The sequence below is a fragment of the Sminthopsis crassicaudata genome, chromosome 3, assembly GCF_048593235.1.
Source record: "Sminthopsis crassicaudata isolate SCR6 chromosome 3, ASM4859323v1, whole genome shotgun sequence".
NCBI classification, from domain to species: Eukaryota; Metazoa; Chordata; class Mammalia; order Dasyuromorphia; family Dasyuridae; genus Sminthopsis; species Sminthopsis crassicaudata.
Window position 1 is genome coordinate 198,284,253 of NC_133619.1, and position 21,748 is coordinate 198,306,000.

Genomic DNA, 21,748 nt, shown 5'->3' on the forward strand with positions numbered 1-21,748 from the left:
CTGGAAAAGACTTTAGCTTTTCTTTCTTTTTTGGGGGGGGAGGGGAAAGGGAGGGGAAGGGGAGAACAAGTGAGGTAGTCAGGATCACACAACTAGTAAGTATCAAGTATCTGAGGTCAAATTTGAACTCACGTCCTTCTGACTCCAATGTCAGTGTACCACCTAACAGTCTTTCAAGATCTTAGATTAAAAAGGTCAAGGTGTCCCACTGCATTTCAGACTATTGCCAGTCTTCATGATCTAAGTTTTGCCTCTGGGCTTCAATGACTCTAGAGGAGAGAAGCTGATGACTTTGCCCAGTCCTTCCTTACTGAAATCCAATTCACTTGAAAGTAATTCTCTTTTTGATATTATTGGTCCTTTTTGAGAACATCAATCAGACATTTTCTCTGGCATTTCCCAAAGCCTAAAATGCTTTCCTTCCACTCCTACTACTCACTTCCTGGCTTTCTTTAATTTCCAATAAAAATATCTTCTTTTATAGGAAGCCTTCCCAACCCTCTCTTATTTCCAAGGCTGTAAGGGTCCTAGAAAGGTCAGGCAAGTGCAGGGCTCTCTTTTTTAAAATTTATTTTCTATATATACTGTATAGAGATTGCTTTGTAGATTCCAAGCTGTCGCCCCCTATAGATTTCAAGTTCCTTGAGGGTAGGAACTGTGTTTTGCCTGTGTTTGTATCCCAGCACCTAGCACAGTGCCTGACATAAGTGCTTAATAATAAGTGCTTAATAAATATTTATTGACTGATTGTTTCATATCAGAAGGTGGATAATACATTTATTAATAGGCCAATCTCTTTTAAGTGAACATGGACCTCACTGAGGAATTCTAAAGTAGTCTGAAGGTTATAAAGATTGGCAATGGTCTGAGATGCAGTGGGACACTTTGACCTTTTTAATCTAAGTACCATGCGATGTATATAGAATTTCATTTTCACTATACTTTGTGCAAATCCACTTTGTTTCACATTTTAATTAATGTTAATGATCAGATTACTGGACAAAGTGATTTGTTCTGATCTTGTATGATCTTAAGATATATAGGGAAGATATCTCTATTAGCATTTGTTCCTTCTCATCATATGTCTGGGAGGTCATAATAAATTGATGACTTTATTGAGTTTATTTAAGAATAATGTACTGCCTTTATTTTGATACAGCTGATGAGATCCTGGGTAGCAGTGTGGGTGTTCGAAGAGAAGGCCTAAATCTGGAAACCAGAGGTAAGTCAGGAGAAACACTGATTGGATCATTTCAGCCTTTTAAGTAGGTCTTTTGTTCTTAAGTAGGTTTTTTGTCCAATTGGACTTTTGATTAAGGATAGATGGGGATCTCTAGAAACCTCACATATCCAATCAGAAAGTCAAATGATGATGTCATATACCCAAGGTTATATTTCTCTTACAAAAATCTGCTTTTACTGTAGATCTTTGCTAAATTTCTCTATGAATTCCTCCTCTGGTGTACTCCCACTTCAAGGCTTCTTCCCCATCTTCCTCCTGGTTGAATTCCACTAGGAAACTTGTCTTTCCCCTTATTAATTGGTTAAAAAATAAAACAAAACACCTTTTCTTTGCTATGTACTTGCTATGTTCCTTGCTAAAGACTGCTATGTATTTAGTCTTCTCCTAAGGGTGTAATAAAATCTTTGCCCCTTGATTTGGATGACTTGAGACAGCAGACAGTAACCTCAATATTTTGGGGTACCAAATATGATTGTACCATATTATTTTTGTGGCTAAGGCCATCATTTTGGTGACATGTTATGGGAAGAGTAACTGCACTTCCTAACCTAACATAGCTTTATTTATCTTTTTTTTTTTTTTTTTTTGTATTAGCCTGATTGTTGTTCTCAAAGAGGACCAATAGTATTGGGAGGAGAATGACTTGCAAGTGAATTGGATTTTAGTAAGGAAGGATTGGGCGAAGTCATCAACTTCAGCTTCTCTTCTCTACAGTTATTGAAGTCTAGAGGCAAACTTAGATTATAAAGATTGGCCGTAGTTCGGGATGTAGTGGGACACTTTGACCTTTTTAATCTAAGACCTTGAAGGGCTGTTAATTTTGACCAATTTGACCAATTATAACCCAAAAAAACACAGGTCTTCCATCAAACAGTAACCACACCATCCATATGTGGAACATCAGTTACAGTAAATGGTTTAGTTTTGAATGCTGTGGATAAGTTCTCTTAACTTGGGTACTTACCAAGAAAGTCCACACTGCTAATGTGGTTGACTACAAGTATTGACAAAACTAGTTCAGTGTTTGGGATTCTCAGAAAGAAGAGTGGGAGAGGAGAGGTATTAGACTACCAAATTGAAAGTTCTACAGAGCTATTGTGTGCTGACCTCATTGTTGTATGCCAGTGAAACACGGGCAGTGTGCCAGCTCCATGCCAGGAAATGGAATAGCTTCCATTTGAATTGTCTTAGGAAGATTCTGAAGATTACCTGGCAGGATACTATACACTGAGGTCCTTTCTCACACTAAACTGCCAATCATCTCACCTCTACTGTCTCCTTTGTGCTGGCCACATTGCTCGGGGCCAAATGTATGCTTGCTCCCCCAAAAAATATTTTATGGAGAACTCACACGGGCAAGTATTCACAAGGTGGTCAGAAAAAGTGATGCAAGGACATTCTTAAGGTATCTCATTAAGAGTTTTAGAATCAATTGTATGACATGGGAAACACTGGCACAGGACTACTCAGCATGGTGTGCCCTCAACAGAGAAGTGCATTTAGTCTTTTCCATCTTTTCTCTCAAAGCTGGAAGTTAGAAATGTCTCAAGTGACTTTGTGCTTAAAGAGTCATGAAGAAGACTTGAAGCATGATGAATCCTCAAACTGGATGTAGCCTAAAAAGTCTCCAAAGAGATTGGCTTAGAAACTAAGCTTTTCTGCTCTCACCACTCATACAGGGCAGAGCATTCATCTTTACCACTAAGGAAAGTCCCATACCAATGGGTTTTGGGACAGAGGTTACATATAGGTAAAGAAAGTGAGGCACAGAGGTAGTTAACTAAATAGTCAAATGACCAATTCACAAAAATAATAGAAAAAGTCAAATTTAGACCTCTTTTGACTCCAAATTTTTCCAATTTTCTTAAACCTAACATCATGAAAAAACTCACACTTGATTTAAAATGTGCTCATTTTTTAAGGATGAATAAACTATTTAAAAAAAACTGAATCCAGGGCCAGTTAGGTGGTGCAGTGGATAGAGCACCAGCCCTAAGTCAGGAGGACCTGAGTTCAAAATAGGCCTCAGATACCTAACACTTCCTAACTGCATGACCCTGGGCAAGTCACTTAACCCCAATTGCCTTAGCAAAAAAAAAAAGAAAGAAAAAAAAAAAGAATCCAAATCAAGTTGTTGTTTCAAGTACTCTTTAAAAATAGTACATGATTTAAGAGTACATTCATTAATGAAATTACAGTGTGGCCAAGAAACAGAACTATAAGGTACAGTACTAGAAGATGAGGACAGACAGCAAAAAAAAGAGTCATTGTTCTTAAGGAACTATAGTATTATTAATCAACAGTCATTTATCAAGCATCTACTTTATGCAAAAAACTATGGAAGCCACTAGGAATACAAGATAGAAATGAGAGAATTCCAATCAAAGACAACAAATAGTTTACTTTCTACCTTTTCTGTTGTGAGAGACAATATACACACAATATATATGCAAGAAAAAATATATGGCGAATTTTTGTGAGAAGGGATAGTAGATCAGGAAAACAGGTAGGAAAATACCTCATGCATGAACTGATACTTGTGTTTTGAAGGAAAACAATTATGTCCATTAGTGGTGAGGAGGAATTGTCCCTCACCCCCCATTCAAGAGAACACATATTTTTTACTGTCCCCCCCTCCCCCCCTTTTTTTTTTCGGAGGCAATTGTGGTTAAGTGACTTGCCCAAGATCACACAGCTAGGAAGTGTTAAGTGTCTGAGGTCAGATTTGAACTCAGGTCCTCCTGACTTCAGGGCTGGTGCTCTATCTACTGCACCACTTAGCTGCCCCTGAACATATATTTTTAAAATATTAAAATGTTTTAGTTACATTAAAAAATATATCAATATGGAAACTTATGTGCAGTAAAAGACATATGAGAATAATGTTCTACAGAAGGGAAACAAACATTTGTGTGACAGCTCAGCCTTCTATTGTGGAAAAACTATAAAGATTTGAATTAGGATGAAGTCTGCCAGGTAGAGATGATTTTCAAGAATTGTTTAAACCACGCTTCATTTAATGGTGAACAAACCCTTTGGAGAATTACCCACACAACACATTATTTTGACAGAGCATAGAAAGTTAATAAATAATTCCTTATCTAGCCACAGTGTGGAGATATTGCACCATTTCATCTGAATAATGCCTGAATAACACTTTCCAGTCAGACTGGCTCCTTGATTTCTACTGTCTGTACCAATTTTCTTTTTCATTTTATTAGTTCTTATCATAAACAAAATGCTTCTATTTTCCTTTTATAAGCTAATACATGTGTATGGCGCATACTTGCCTTATTCAGTCAGAATGGTTTTTCCCATATAACAGTAGAGCTCCTGTGCATCCAATATCCTTCCTTAGACATAAGACTTCATATTCAAGGGCAGAGCAATTCTTTTAATTCTCTGATCTAAAACATGGAATAGGTGGCTTTCCAATACCAATTAAGCTTTTTTAAATATGGAGAGCTATTTTCTAAAAGAGTATTGCTAGTGGTGCAAATAAAGTAACAAAAATGTCACTGCCTTTGAGCCTCATTGGAGAATGTGGTATTTGTGTCCTCTTGAGCAGGTATGATGGTTCCTTTCTTATTAAACAGGAAATGACATCCAAGACAATAGATTTGGATACCATGGTCTTCAGGCTTTATACTGTTTAGAAAACAACTTGAAAAGTAGTATATTTGAAAGAGATGCTTTTGCTAAAAGGATATTTTTGAACGTTGCCAGCTTCTGCTTAATCAATTAATTAATTGGGTAAATAAATTAGTTTTTGTAAAAAGGATGTTCAAATTTGGCACAAATAAATTTAAATCTAATGGGGGGGTTATATACTTACATGATGTTAAAAAGTGCTTCAATAAGCAACCTAGTGGAAATGATTTGATGACTGAAAGATTTTCTTTTGGTTGAAAAGCATTAGTAAGTGAGTAGAAATATATTCTGGCCGTTTCTATTATATTTAATGGGGGGGCAGGGAGGGTGGAGCTGGGGGAAAGGAGAAAAAAAGAAGGCAGCTTTTTCAATTAGATCCTTAGCATGTGAATTAAGTGGAGTAGAGAGGCTTTGAGTTTTCTCTTTGCCTTGGCAATTAGGAAGCTTTAGTTTTCCCCAATCAAATGAATTGGTTAAGTGACCTTGGTTAAACTGTTTAACATTTCTATGTGCTTTCTGGGGGCTTAACATCTCTAGCTATTACCTAAATCACAGAACTGTTTTGCAAGGTTTAATTAGAGGGTATCTATGATGGGTTCTCAGATCTGTGGCTTAAGATGCAATAGAATAGATTACATATGCACCCAGAAATTTGGCACCCTTAAATCCATTAGTTACAGTACTATCACACAATGGGGAAAGAAGCATAAAGATGAATATAAATAAGTAAGAAACTCTGGAGTTGTCTCAAATTGATTTCACTTCAAACTTCCCTTCAGGACGAGATAATAGACAATTTGCAGATATAGTTATATGAAAAACTTTATTTCTCTCAAAAAACCCAAACAAACTGAATTTGTGGGATCGTTTTGCTCAGTTTTACCAGAGATCTCATTTGGATAAATATTCAGAGATAAATATTCAAATTCCCTCACATATGGGAAATATTAAATTCAAGAATAACTTTTTATATGTAACATGACCTATTGTTTACCTGGGTATGGATAAAATATAGATCAAGTCACATATCCCTTAGAACAGAACAATATATATCAAAAGCTTGATATGATGTAGTACCCAAATCAGATGCTGATTCTATTGCCCCACTAGTATCATACAGAATATGTTCCTTATATAAATACTAACTAGGTAAGAGATTTTCAAACAGTATCTTTTTCCTTATGGGTTGATTGTACTTTTTCAGCAGTTATGTTTTAAATGCCTTGTATTAGGAAAGCATGAAACCATATGCTGAGGCAGATAACAAAGGTAATTGCTTTCCTACCCTCGTGGAGAATGCATGCATTCTCATACATGAAAAATAATTAAAAAAAATGAATATGCAACACAAAATAACATATGACTCTGATAATATTGAATGTTTTTCTTTAAAAAATATTGTACACATTGTAATTTTTCTAATTAGCAAATTTGTACAATGATCAACTTCTTAATTGTTCTTAGCAATGCAATGATTCAAGATTATTCTAAAAGACTCATGATAGAAATTATTATTCACATCCAGAGTAAGACCTGATAGAGGCTGAAAGCAGTTTGAAGCATACTATTTTCACTTTTGTGTGTGTGGTTTTTCCCTTTTGTTCTATTCTTTCACAACATGACTAATGTAGAAATATGTTTTACATGATTGTACATGAATAATCCAGATCAGATCTTTTGCCATCTTGGGGAGGGGAGAAAGAAAGGAAGAGGGGGAGAAAAATTTGGAATTGAAAGTCTTATAAAAATGAATGTTTAGAATTGTCTTTTACATGTAATTGGAAAAAATAAAATACTACTTACATTAAAAAGTGTTGGTTTGAAATAAATAATTAAAATAATCTAATAATAATCCAATAATAAATGCCAATAACAAACAAATAAGCCCTAGAAAAATTTAAAATCTAATTTATCACTTTTTTTTCTTATATGCAAAGCACATAATATGGGGATAATAACAATACCTACTATATATAAGTCCTTTGCAGACCTTCAAAAAAAATTTTTTTTAGTTTGTTATATGCTAGATATTTGAATATCTATTTATCTTCTCTCTGCCTCCATACTGGCTTCAAGGGTTGTATTGGAACAAGTATTCTTTCTCGGCCAGACGCCTGACTTTGGTAACAATTAGTTTTCAGTATCATCTATGCATATATGTTGGGGCAGCTAAATGGCTCAGGGAACAGAATGCTGGGCTTAAAGTCAGGAAGATTGTTATTATTTAATAATTTTCAGTTGTGTTTCACTCTCTATGACCCCATTTGTGGTTTTCTTTGCAAAGATATTAACATGGTTAGCCATTTCCTTCTCCAGATCATCTTACAGATGAAGAAACTGAGGCAAACTCAGAAACTGAGCTTAATATCTGAGATTTGATTTGAATTCAGAAAGATGAGTTTTCTTGACTCTTAGTAATCTATCCATTGCACTACTTAGCTACTCTCAAGAGTCAGGAAGACCTGAAGTTTAAATCAGACTTCAGGCACTTATTAGCCTTATTGACCTTGGTCAAGTCACTTAACCTCTGCCTTAATCCCCTGGAGAAGGAATTAGCAAACCACTGTAAGTATCATTGCCAAGGAAACCCCTTGGACAATATGATTCACAAGTTCATAAATAATTGGACTGAATGATTGAACAAGAACAAAAAATACCTATATATAACACAGGGTTGGCCCTGCTCACAAATACATTGATGGGGAATCTGTGGTGGACTCAGTTACCTGCCTACTGGTCAGTTTGTTTTTTTCCCCCAGAGTTCTAGGGATTTTGCCCTTGTTCTTGATCTGGTTTCTGGGAAGAAGGAGACCCTATCGTAGGAGGTATGAGGAGGTGGCTTTAAGAAAAACCATGCTTTGTCTGTAGAATCCATGAGGAACTGACAGAGGGCCATATCAGAGTGGATAATGGCCAGGTTCAACAGATGATAGAGGCATCCAGATCCTCTACAGTCCTACAGACTGGATTGGACCTATCTAATCTTGTATCTATTTGGCTAAATCAGTAGTTAACTCCAGTTATCTTGATCTACGTCTTGCTACTGGACCCAGATGGCTCTGGAGGGGAAAGTGAGGCAAGTGATCTTGCACATTCCTCCCTCACTTAAATCCAGTTCACTCACATGTCATGGTTTCACCTCCCTGATGTCATGATCTTCTTCAAGAATGAAGGACAAACAACAAGTAGTGCAGACTATGACCCATGGTCCTTGCTAAAAATTCCTGCTAGGCTTTTACATCCATCTGGGAAGAAACAGATTCTTTTAGTGCTAACTTACTAGTTATTTTTCTTTTTTCTTCTCCTTGTCAGCTAAAGAAGCTGGAATTTAGGTTTTTCTATTTTACTTTCATATCCATATTATCTAAAATGATTCTACATAAATTTTGCTAAGTTACTGTATGCTCAACTTAAAAGAGAAAGAAAATTTCTTCTTATAAAGATGATAGAAAAAGTTGCTCATTGCAAACTGGGTGAGAGAAACAAAAAGAGAAACAGATTCAAAGGGAAAAAGGTAGAAAGGGACAGAGAGAAGCAGAAAGAAACAGAAAGTCAAAGTACAAGAGAGAAAGTACAAGATAAAGAGGTAGACAGAGAAACAGACAAATATTCACATAGACAGGGACAGACATAAGCCCAGAATTACTTTCTAATAGCAATCAAACTAGGCAGCATAGATGCTTTTAGCCTGATAAGCTATGGGTGTCAGGTTCCCTTTTGGGAGATAAAGCTTAATGCCTGTAACAGTCCAAGGAAAAAAGAATATACTAACTGAGCAGGTTCCAATGGTAGCCTTCAGAACTTGATACTGTCAGGGTTGGAGGACCTCTTGACTAGCTTATGAGCTCCCCTTGGTGGCAAGACAAATTTTTATGTCATTAGATTTTACAGATGTTACCAGAGCACTTCCTATATTTTTTTCTTTAAATGCTGTGCTGCCTTTATATATGAAAGTTACTTGTTCAGCATGGATAGCGTATTCTATATTGCTGTTTTTATAGTAATAATGAGGGATTTGAACTTGATCTATCCACACTTCTTAATATCGTGTCCTATATGACTGATATATTTTCAACACAGATGGGATAAGCATGTTATCTGGAAAACTAGCTTTTTATATATAGGGAAACTGGGCTTTAACTAGCCCCTTTTCTTTCCCCCCCACCCCAGTCCAGAAAGCCCATAATGTAATGACAAAGTGTTAATGAAGTGTTAAACTAACTGTAATAATGCATATTCACCTAGTGATACCTTTATGAGGTTCCAACAAGTCCCTTGAGTGAATTAGGAAAGGAGTAATATCGTTGTAAGAGTAATTATTAGCCATCCCTCCAGGTGATCATTAAAAGACATTGAAACTGTTCAAGAGGTAATTTTTCAGTTCAAGCCAGAAGTGGAAAGCAACTCCTGAGGAGGAATCATTTTTGTAAGGAGATCATTTCTCTCTGCCTCCTCCCTGAGTCTATGATGTTGCTCGTAAGAGGAATAACTTTTCATTAGGAAATATTTATTTATGAGAGAGCAGAGAAACATACCCCAAAGTTAGAGATAGTCATTTAAGCAAGAAAGGAATTTCAGAGACCATGATTGTTGTTATTGTTATTGTTCACTTGTTTCAAATCATGCCCAATTCTTTTTAAATTTTTAAAATAGTATTTAATTTTTCCACAGTTGCAAATATAATTTTCAACATCTACTTTTGCAAAACCTCGTATTCCAAATTATTCTCTCTTCCCTTCTCCCTAAGATATCAAGCAATCCTATATAGATCAAACATGTACAATTCTTCTAAACACATTTCCATATTTATCATACTGCATAGGAAAAATCAGATCAAAAGGGAAAAACATGAGAAAAGAAAAAAAAAAACAAGCAAACAAACAGCCTCAGCAACAATAACAAAGGTGAAAATACTATGCTTTGATCTCCATTCAGTCTCCATAGTTCTCTTTGGAGGCACATAACACTTTCCATCACAAGTCTAATGGCTCATTTTTTTGTGATCCCATTTGGATAAATGATAAAGATAGTGGAGTGATTTGTCATTTCCTTCTCTAGCTCATTTTACAGATGACAAAACTGAGGCAAATAGGAACAAAAGACTTGCCAGTGGTCATACAGCAAGTAAGTGTCTAAGGGTGGATTTTAACTCAAATTTTACTGACTGTAAGTGCTGCTCTATCTGCTGCATCACTTAGCTACCCTGAAGACTATGGTCAGCAGCAAAACAATCAACTATGGTTACAAGAGAAAACTAGCCCAGGGTATCAAGAATTAGTTTGGAAAAAATTAAAGAGGAAAAGGTTAAAGAGTCAGGAGTTGTGAGTTACTTTAACCACATGTATTTTCTATATGTGGATTGTGTATACTCTTCATATATGTATTTGTGGAGATGAACTCAGGCATACCTAACATATATGTATTTGTGGGAAAATGCCTCCCAGTGGTGAATGTTGTGTAGTTTCTTTTATCAAGCTTTTAATCAATGCCTTTGATAAGAGCCAATTATTCTTTTCAGTGATTATTGGAAATCTGATATTAATATTAGATCTCTAGAATGTCATGCATGTCATTGAATTCTAGAATCAGAAAGAGGTAGCTATAAACAAAGTGAATATGAAGTAAAAAGGTATGGAAAGAGTTTGGAACCACTGATTCAGAAGATCTAGATTCAAATTCTAGTTCCTCCCTTAATTCAATGTATGAATCTGAATTTCTCTGTCTAAATTTTAGCTTTCTCATTTTTCAAAATGATCTTTAATTTATAACATTATATGGTTCTGTTTTACAATTATACCTTTACTCATGACTAACACCATCAGCAGAAGCTTCTTAGAATGAAGAGTTGTGATTATTTTTTGTTCAGTCAATAAATATTTACTAATGGAATATGCATAAATATATGTTATGGAATTTTATTTTGAAAAGAGAAAATCTTTTAGTACTTAGAATCTTGGGGCAGTTAGATAGTACTGTGGATGCAACACTGACTTTGCCAGTTATCACAACCTGAATTCAAATCCAGCCTCAGACAGTGGATACTATTAGCTGTGGTCCTAGGCAAGTCACTAGAGCTAATAGTCTTGCAAAAAAAAAAAAAAAAAAAAAAAAAAAAAAAAGATTCTTGCTGTTAATAGATTGCTTTTGGTTCCTATTTTTATCTTAGCTATTTTAATATTTTCCACCTATAGTATTTTCCTTTTATCTGGGCCTAACTCATTTCAGTCCCAATAATTTAGGTCATTCAAGAGTTAACAAAAGGAGGTTCACTTAGCTACAGCAGGAAAAGAATTTTCAACAAAGATCTATATAGACTTCCGGCCAAAATGGCGGCGTGGAGGCAGACAGCTGCTTGAGCTCCTCATTTTCTCTCAGAACTTACTTCATGACAAGCCTCAGACTTAATGCTTGACCCAGAAAGAAAACCACAAATAATTACCAAGAGAAGACATCCTTGAAATTCGCCAGAAAAGGTCTGTGTTTGCTCGGGGGAGGGTCAATCAGACTGGGCGCAGACTGAGGGCAGACAGCCAGAGCAAGACAGGCAGCTCACACAGCTCAGACCAGAGGGGGAGGGGTACGATCTCTGCCGTTTGTACAAAAAGACTTTTTCCCCAGAGTGGATACTCTGTCTTGGCAGCAAGCCAAGAGCAGCAGAGAGGGTGTAAACACCGGAGGTGAAGATTAAAACCCCAGAAAGCTAGCATCTCTCAGAACCCGGCCACCCCCAACCCGCACCTGGACTTTCTCAGCGCATTCTCAGAGCCTCAGAGCACAGACTCAGTACAGTCATTGCTGTTCTGTTAGTGGCTCTCTGCTGCCCTACCCCCAGTCTGTAGAGGAAGCCCATTAGTACCATCTAGCCCCATCCCCCCCCAAAACAGACCAATTGTTTCTCTTGTCAGTTTGTTTTCTTTGATTCCTACTCTGACAAAATGAACAAAAAATTCAAAAGGGCTCTAACCATTGACAGCTTCTGTGTGGAGAGGGAGCAGACTTCAAATGCTGAGGAGACTAGGAACAGACTGTCCCCAGATGTATCCCCTGGGAGGGATATAAGCTGTCCTCAATAAAAAAGAACCTCATAGAGGAAATCAAAAAGGCTCTCACAAGAGAGCTGGAAGAGAAATGGGAAAAGGAAAGGGAAGCTTGGCAAGAGAGCCTGGAGAAGTCATCCCATGCATTCAAAGACAGAGTGGATAAAGAAATCAAATCATTGAGAAACAAGATTAGTGAGCTGGAAAAGGTAAACAACTCCAAGGAAAACAGGATTAGTGAGCTGGAAAAAGAAAACAGCTCTCTAAAAAATAAAATGGATAAAATGGAAAAAAATTCCATAGAAGATAAAAACTCAATTGGACAATTACAAAGAGATATAAAAAAAGTGAGTGAAGAAAATACATCATTGAAAATTAGACTGGAACAAGTAGAAATGAATGACTCAAGGAGAAAGGTAGTCAAGCAAAACCAGAGAAATGAAACAATTGAAAAGACTGTCAAGTACCTTACTAGAAAAACAACAGACCTGGAAAACAGATCCAGGAGAGACAATTTGAGAATAATCGGACTCCCTGAAAAATGTGAGGAAAAAAAGAGCTTGGACACCATTTTCGAGGAAATTATCAAAGAGAACTGCCCAGACGTTCTGGAAACAGAGGGTAAAATAGACATTGAAAAAATTCATCGATTACCTAGTGAAAGGGACCCTAAAATCAAAACGCCAAGAAATATAGTGGCCAAGTTCAAGAACCATCAGACAAAGGAAAAGATATTGGAAGCTGCTAGAAAAAAGCAATTCAGATATGGAGGATCCACAATAAGGATAACCCAGGATCTAGCAGCATCCACATTAAAAGAACGCAGGGCCTGGAACATGATATTCCAAAAGGCTAAGGAACTTGGTATGCAGCCAAGAATAACGTACCCAGCAAGAATGAGCATCGTTTTTCAGGGAAGAAGATGGACATTTAACGAAATAAATGAATTCCATCTATTTTTGATGAAAAAACCAGACCTAAATAAAAGGTTTGATCTTCAAATACAGAACTCAAGAGATTTCTAAAAAGGTAAAAAGAAATCTTGAGAACTACACTTCTGCCAAAAAAAAATATGTAAAGAACATATGTACAATTTGTCTTAGAAACTAGAGGTGGAAAGGAAATTATATCATAAAAAAGTGTAAAGTGGTGGTACTACATCTCATGAAGAGGCAAAGGTAACCTATTATATCTGAGAGAAAGAAAGGAGGGAGATGAACATAGTGTGTATCAATAGACATATTCGATTTATGGTGAAACTTCTTCCACTTCATTGAAAAGTGAAAGGGAAGGAGTAATCTAAGGAGAAGGGAATACAGAAATTTCGAGGAAAAGGGGTAAAATAAGGGGAGGATCTTTAAGGTGGGGGAGGGATCCTAAAAAGGGAGGGCTGTGAAAAGCAAGTGGTGTTCACCAGTTTAATACTGGGTAGGGGGGTAAGAGGGAAGGAAAGGGGAAAAGCATAAGCCGGGGTTAATAGGCAAGCAATATAGAATTAGTCCTTCTAACCATAAATGTGAATGGGGCCAACTGCCTCATAAAGAGGAAGCAGTTAGCAGACTGGATTAAAAGTCAGAATCCTACTATATGTTGTTTACAGGAAACACACCTGAAACAGGGTGAGACATTCAAACTAAAAGTAAAAGGGTGGAGCAGAATCTATTATGCTTCAGGCAAAACCAAAAAAGCAGGAGTAGCCATCCTCATCTCAGATCAAGCAAAAACAAAAATTGATCTAATTAAAAGAGATAAGGAAGGGCATTATATCCTGCTAAAGGGCAGCATCAATAATGAAGCAGTATCAATATTTTTTTTTAATTTTTTATTTTATTTTATAATTATAACATTTTTTTGACAGTACATATGCAGCAGTATCAATATTAAACATATATGCACCAAGTGGTGCAGCATCTAAATTCTTAAAAGAGAAATTAAGAGAGCTGCAAGAGGAAATAGATAGCAAAACTATAATAGTGGGAGATCTCAACCTTGCACTCTCAGATTTCGATAAATCAAACCACAAAATAAATAAGAAAGAAGTCAAAGAGGTAAATAGAATACTAGAAAAGTTTGATATGATAGATCTTTGGTGAAAGCTAAATGGAGACAGAAAAGAATATACTTTCTTCTCAGCAGTTCATGGAACCTATACAAAAATTGATCATATACTAGGGCATAAAAACCTCAAAATCAAATGCAGTAAGGCAGAAATAGTAAATGCATCCTTTTCAGACCATAATGCGATCAAAATTACATTTAATAAAAAGCCAGGGGAAAATAGGCCAAAAAATAATTGGAAACTAAATAATCTTATACTAAAGAATGATTGGGTAAAACAGCAAATCATAGACATAATAACTTCACCCAAGAAAATGACAATAATGAGACATCATACCAAAATGTGTGGGATACAGCCAAAGCAGTAATAAAGGGAAGTTTTATATTTCTACAGGCCTACTTGCATAAAATAGAGAGAGGGCCAACGAATTGGGCTTACAACTAAAATTGCTAGAAAAGGAACACATTAAAAACCCCCAGACAAACACAAAACTTGAAATTCAAAAAATAAAAGGTGAGATTAATAAAATTGAAAGTAAAAAAAACTATTGAATTAATTAATAAAACTAAGAGTTGGTTTTATGAAAAAACCAACAAAATAGACAAACCCTTAGTAAACCTGATTAAAAAAAGGAAAGAGAAAAAGCAAATTGTTAGTCTTGAAAATGAAAAGGGTGAACTCACCACTAATGAAGAGGAAATTAGAACAATAGTTAGGAGCTACTTTGCTCAACTTTATGCCGATAAATTCGATAACTTAAATGAAATGGAAAAATACCTTCAAAAATATAGCTTGCCCAGATTAACAGAGGAAGAAGTAAGTAGTCTAAATAGTCCCATCTCAGAAAAAGAAATAGACCAAGCTATTAACCAACTTCCTAAGAAAAAGTCCCCAGGACCAAATGGATTTACAGGTGAATTCTACCAAACATTTAAAGAACAACTAACTCCAATTCTATGTAAACTATTTGAAAAAATAGGGATTGAAGGAGTCCTACCAAATTCCTTCTATGACACAGACATGGTACTGATACCTAAACCACGTAGATCGAAAACTGAGAAAGAAAACTATAGACCAATTTCCTTAATGAATATTGATGCTAAAATCTTAAATAAGATATTAGCAAATAGGCTTCAGAAAATCATCCCCAGGATAATACACTATGACCAAGTGGAATTTATACCAGGAATGCAGGGCTGCTTTAATATTAGGAAAACTATTAGTGTAATTGACCATATTAATAATCAAGTTAATAAAAACCATATGATCATCTCAATAGATGCAGAAAAAGCATTTGATAAAATCCAACATCCATTCCTACTAAAAACGCTTGAGAGTATAGGAATAAATGGACTATTCCTTAAAATAATAAGGAGCATATATTTAAAACCATCAGTAAGCATTATATGTAATGGGGATAAACTGAAACCTTTCCCTTTAAGATCAGGAGCGAAACAAGGTTGCCCACTATCACCATTACTATTCAATATAGTACTAGAAACTCTAGCCTCGGCAATAAGAGCCGAGAAAGAGATTCAAGGAATTAGAGTAGGAAATGAGGAAATCAAATTATCACTTTTAGCAGATGACATGATGGTATACTTAGAGAACCCCAAAGACTCTGCTAAAAAGCTATTAGAAATAATTCAGAATTTTAGCAAAGTTGCAGGATACAAAATAAATCCACATAAATCCTCAACATTTTTATACATTACCAACACAATCCAACAGCAAGAGATACAAAGAGAAATTCCATTCAAAATAACAGTCGATAGTATAAAATATTTGGGAATATATCTACCAAAGGAGAGTCAGGAATTATATGAGGAAAATTACAAAACACTTGCCACAAAAATAAAGTCAGATTTAAATAATTGGAAAGACATTCAGTGCTCTTGGATAGGCCGAGCGAATATAATAAAGATGACAATACTCCCCAACTAATCTATTTATTTAGTGCTATACCAATCAGACTCCCAAGAAACTATTTTAATGACCTAGAAAAATAACAACAAAATTCATATGGAAGAATAAAAGGTCGAGAATTGCAAGGGAACTAATGAAAAAAAAGTCAGAGGAAGGTGGTCTAAGTGTACCTGATTTAAAGCTATATTATAAAGCAACAGTCACCAAAACCATTTGGTATTGGCTAAGAAATAGACTAGTTGATTAGTGGCATAGGTTAGGTTCACAGGGCAAGATAGTGAATAAAAATAGAAACCTAGTATTTGACAAACCCAAAGATCCCAACTTTTGGGATAAGAATTCATTATTTGACAAAAACTGCTGGGAAAACTGGAAATTAGTATGGCAGAAACTAGGCATGGACCTACATTTAACACCACATACTAAGATTAGATCAAAATGGGTCCAAGATTTAGGCATAAAGAATGAAATCTTAAATAAATTGGAGGAACATGGGATGGTTTACCTCTCAGACTTGTGGAGGAGGAAGGAGTTTGTGTCCAAGGAAGAACTAGAGACCATTATTGATCACAAAATAGAAAATTTTGATTACACCAAATTAAAAAGTTTCTGCACAAACAAAACTAATGCAAACAAGATTAGAAGGGAAGTAACAAATTGGGAAAACATTTTTACAGTTAAAGGTTCTGATAAAGGTCTCATCTCCAAAATATACAGAGAATTGACTTTAATTTATAAGAAATCCAGCCATTCTCCAATTGATAAATGGTCAAAGGATATGAAGAAACAATTTTCAGATGATGAAATTAAAACTATTTCCACTCATATGAAAGAGTGTTCCAAATCACTATTAATCAGAGAAATGCAAATTAAGACAACTCTGAGGTATCATTATACACCTGTCAGATTGGCTAAGATGACAGGAACAAATAACGATGAATGTTGGAGGGGCTGTGGGAAAACTGGGACACTGATGCATTGTTGGTGGAGTTGTGAAAGAATCCAACCATTCTGGAGAGTAATCTGGAATTATGCCCAAAAAGTTATCAAAATGTGCATACCCTTTGACCCAGCCATACTACTACTGGGCTTATATCCCAAGGAAATACTAAAGAAGGGAAAGGGACCTGTATGTGCCAAAATGTTTGTGGCAGCCCTTTTCATAGTGGCTAGAAGCTGGAAGATGAATGGGTGTCCCTCAATTGGAGAATGGTTGGGTAAATTATGGTATATGAATGTTATGGAATATTATTGTTCTATAAGAAATGACCAACAGGAGAAATACAGAGAGGCTTGGAGAGACTTACATCAACTGATGCTGAGTGAAATGAGCAGAGCCAGAAGATCATTGTACACTTCAGCAATGATACTGCACGAGGATGTATGCTGATGGAAGTGGATATCTTCAACATAGAGAAGATATAATCCAATTCCAATTGATTAATGATGGACAGAACCAGCTACATCCAGTAAAGGAACACTGGGAAATGAGTGTAAACTGTTATTTTTACCTTCTGAATCCAATTCTTCCTGTGCAACAAAAAATTCGGTTCTACACACATATATTGTATCTAGAATATACTGTAATATATTTAACATGTATAAGACTGCCTGCCATCTGGGGTAGGGGGTTGGGGGAGGAAGGGAAAAAATCTGAATAGAAGTAACTGCAATGGATAATGTTGTAAAAAATTATCCATGCATATGTACTGTCAAAAAAACCAGTTATAATTATAAAATAAAATAAAAATTAAATAAAAAAAAAACAAAAAAAATAAAGATCTATATTCAGAATCACAGTCTGCCAAGCAACAGATAGCACTTGAAGCTACTCATGACTTTTTTCCAGGAAGTGATATGAAAAACCTGAGCCGTTAGCCTTCTAAGTCAATTATTAGCCTCACTTGCAAAAGAATAGTGATTAAGATATTGCCCTATTTACTAATTGCCCCCATTACCAATTGCTCAAAAATGAAATTATTTTTCTGAAATTTTCTAAATATTTCCTAAATTAAGCTAAGACAAATTTGTAGAATTTGTGATTAAAAAAGATTATGTGGCAGTTTAATTGTAACATGTTACCACAATGATGAAAGATTTGATGCTTCTTTTAGTCAGTCTTACCATATATCCCTCCTCCCTAATCTCTCCTTCTGCATGTGAACTAAATCCTCTAGGCTTTTCTTTGTGAAGATTGTGCTGTGTGGGACTGGTACTAGATCCCCTTTCCCAAATTAACTAATCAGAGACATCTTCAGGTATAAAGAGAAAGTATTTATTTAGTCCCTGCAGAAAGAGGCCCAGACACACCTGGGAGCCCTCCCAGCTCCTACTATGTGCTCATGGAACCTGATAAGCTTCAGGCTTGTCAGAATTTAAATAGCAAAAGATACAAGCCTTTTCATTGGATAAACTAAAAGGAAGTAACCATTCTTGACCAATGGTCACCAATGTTGTCTGCTTCCTGTGGTTCAGGTCACTTCCTGTAACTTCCTGTCACTTACTTGGGTCTGACCTTTTAGAGATCATGTGACTTCCTGCAACCCAGGGTCCAAGACCTTAATCTTTTGTTTCTGAGAATAGGGATCATGTGACTTAGGGCTAAGGCCTCATAGATTAAGAAAACTTCACTCAATCAGTCCCATTCAGTACCAACCAAGCTAGTGGATAGCACTGGTGGATAATTTAGGACTGTGCCTTTCCAATGATAGTAATTTTTCAAATAAAAGATTTTGTGCAACATATAAAAGAATGCATTGTTAAGATAGATTTTTGCTTTTTTATTTTTTCAAAGTAGCTTTGCTGTTTGTAATATTGTTCTTCAGTTATTCAGTCATGTCTGAATAATGTCTTTGTGACTCCTGGTCCACAGTACACCAAGCCCTTCTATGTTCCACCATTTTTCAAAGACGGTACTAATTCAAGTTTATTGTTTTCATGATAACCAACTCGTACTCTACCATCTCCTTTTCGTTTTGCTTTCGATCTTTCCCAACATCAGGGTCTTTTTGTAATTCTGGAGAAATTGAGGGAAGATAGAGATTAGAGAGTTTTTAATATTTTATTAATTGGAGAGTTTAATTGATTGGACAGGACTCTCGTCTCAAAGTATCCAGGAATGAATGGGGGAATGATAAACACTTTTATAGCTTTTCAGACAAAGGAAGGAAGAACGGGGAAAGTTAGAACCCATTTGTTTTTTTTTTTTTTTTTTTTTTTTTGTTAGGATGAGGAAAGTAATAAATTCTTACTAAAAGTTAGAGTCAGGAAGTTCGAATAAATAGAAGTAAAGATGTCAGTGAAGTATCCGAGATAGTCTTATCTTTTGGAATATTTTAGAGGGGCAGTGTCATAAATTCTTGGGGGCAGAAGGCGCTAGGAGCCAGGATGTCTGATCTGCTCCTCATCACCCATTGACAATTTATAATCTTAGAGCAAATGGTCCTCAGTCTTAATGAACCAGGGGCGTTTTACAACTTAAGGGACTGAGGCAGAACAATTAAGGAAACTTGAGATAGAACAATTCAGGGAAACTCAGTCAAGACAATAAGGGAAACTAGTGCAGGGAAACAGACTGTGGCATAACATTTTTCAACAGGTCCTGTCTTTTCATTACACAACCAAAGTGTCAATAGTTGACTTTTCAAAGAATGGTTTAAATTCATTTTTTAAGTACTGACTGATTTTATATCTTAGCTGTCTGAGGAACTCTCAATGTCTTCTTCAGGGGCAGATAGATGGCACACTAGATATAGCACCAGACCTGGAGTCAGGAGACCTGAATTTAAATCTGGCCTCAGACACTAGACACTTATTAGCTGTGTGACACTGAACACAGTTCAGTTAAGTCACTTAACCCCAATTGCCTTGCCAAAAAAAAAAAAAAAAAAGTCTTCTCCAGTCCCATTATTTGGAAATGTTGATTCTGTAGCTCTTAGCTTTCTAATTCTTAGTCATCTATTTATTGCTGCTTGTGGTAGAGAACTCAATAGGAAATGAAGAATTGTTGGCTAGTATTTCTCCAATTAGTTGGTTAGTTGGAGAAATACTGACTTCATTCAGAACGGATATATTGTTTTGGTAAATATCAGGTGAATAAATCTGGGAATACACATTAAATGGCTCTAACACCAGCACCTCTTAATTCAAGTTCAACATTGGGATGAAATGAGGTGCTACAAGCCACCTTGAACAAAGGAGGAGGTTTGCTTTGCTTAGTAACGATATATAACAGAGATATATGGTGGCATTCCTTGTCTTTATCTGGAAACTGCTTCTGGTCAATAAGTCAAAAGGATCTTGCAACTTGAATATTGTCTCAGGCAGTCACCCTATCTGAAAAGCCTTGAGTACAAAGGCTGGGAGTTTTTATGTCCCCACCCAGGAAGTTGTATTCAGAAAACTGTGACCAATCAGATTTTCTGAGGAGAAGAAACTATGTCAAGGAAGTTAGGGAAATTGCATTAGGAAAATATTGGTCCTATCACAGGACTTTGATATAGATAAGGTTCATTCTATTATTTTTTTCAGATGCTTACAAATCATGGAGGTTTTTTTTCACAGAAATACCTTAAGATTGGGACAGAACTAGGATATCACAGGTCACTTCACACAACACTAGATCTGTAATCCTATGCCTTGTTTATGATCTGATGCTTCTTGAGGAACTGGGATGATCTCTTTGGAATAGAACCTCCTTAGATCTTACTTCATTTATTAAAATAGGAACAGAAGTTACAGAGGGTTAGACTATATTATTTCTAAAGTTGCTTTCAACTTGAATGTGTCAATTTTAGGACTACCTGCCACTTTTAATAGTAAAGTCACATCAGTACTTAACATCAGATGTTATCAAGTATCATATGCTCTTGCTGGAATCACATCCTTGCTATGCTACCACTTCATTATGGTATGCCTGAGAATTTATATAAAGAAATAACATTGGATTCTGTCATTAGGGATATGGATCTTGGTACAACATGACATTTATGGGATCCTCGTGTGTGGTATATTTATGGGCATCTAAAGAAATAATTTAATTCTGATGAGTTCAAAGCAGAAACAACTGTAATGATATAGGCATCATATAAACTAGCAGAACAAATTCAAATGATGTTATCTGTCCTAGGATGAAGAATCTTGATTGTAGAAGATCATACAGTGGCATTGTCATGAAAGTTATTCAGTCTCTAAAGCATCCTGTATCTTTGGGAGCAATAATGTGTAAAGGACCATGGGGAAATAAGGTATATAATTAAAAATAAACCCCAAGAAATAGTTTCCATGTGTTTCTGCAAAGCTCTTGAGCACAGCTGGAAAATTTCAGGCCAAAATATGTTGGAACAATTGTTTATAGAGGAAAGTAGCTGGGTTTGTGGTTGTACTTGGAAGTGAAATTTCCTTGTTTGGTCATAATAGCAAAATAGCTATTGAGCTTGGGGAAACTTCCTATGACATTCCCTAAAGATGTTCTGTCCTCTCTGACTGATCTACTAGAGTAGAACAGATGATTTTTAAATGAGAGTATTATCATAGGCATCAACAAGAATTGTGTGAAGAATTAAATGCAGTTTAAGATATGCTACCACAAAAATCACATTTAAATGTCATAATAATGATATAGAATCCAAGTTATAGAACTTGGGTTGGTGAATCTAATGTAAAGTCAAGACATGATGTGATATAAATTTGCACCTTATAAATGAGTGATTATTGCATTTTAATAGTTGTATCAAGTTTTACAAATATTTTCAAAACTTGATTTCTAACCACAGTTACAAACCATGTCCTTGAGTTTAGTAAAATGGCTCTCAAAGGGTGACCCATGAGATT

General features: G+C 35.7%; 1 protein-coding gene across 2 annotated transcripts in view; it reads left to right on the forward strand.

Annotated features, from left to right (window-relative positions):
• Nucleotides 1-21,748, forward strand: part of CSNK2A2IP (casein kinase 2 subunit alpha' interacting protein) — a 232,941-nt gene that overhangs the window by 10,677 nt on the left and 200,516 nt on the right. For both annotated transcript variants that reach the window (XM_074299808.1, XM_074299804.1), the window contains exon 2: nt 1,160-1,222. The gene's annotated coding sequence lies outside the window, so the exon portion shown is untranslated. The remainder of the gene's footprint in view (nt 1-1,159; nt 1,223-21,748) is intronic.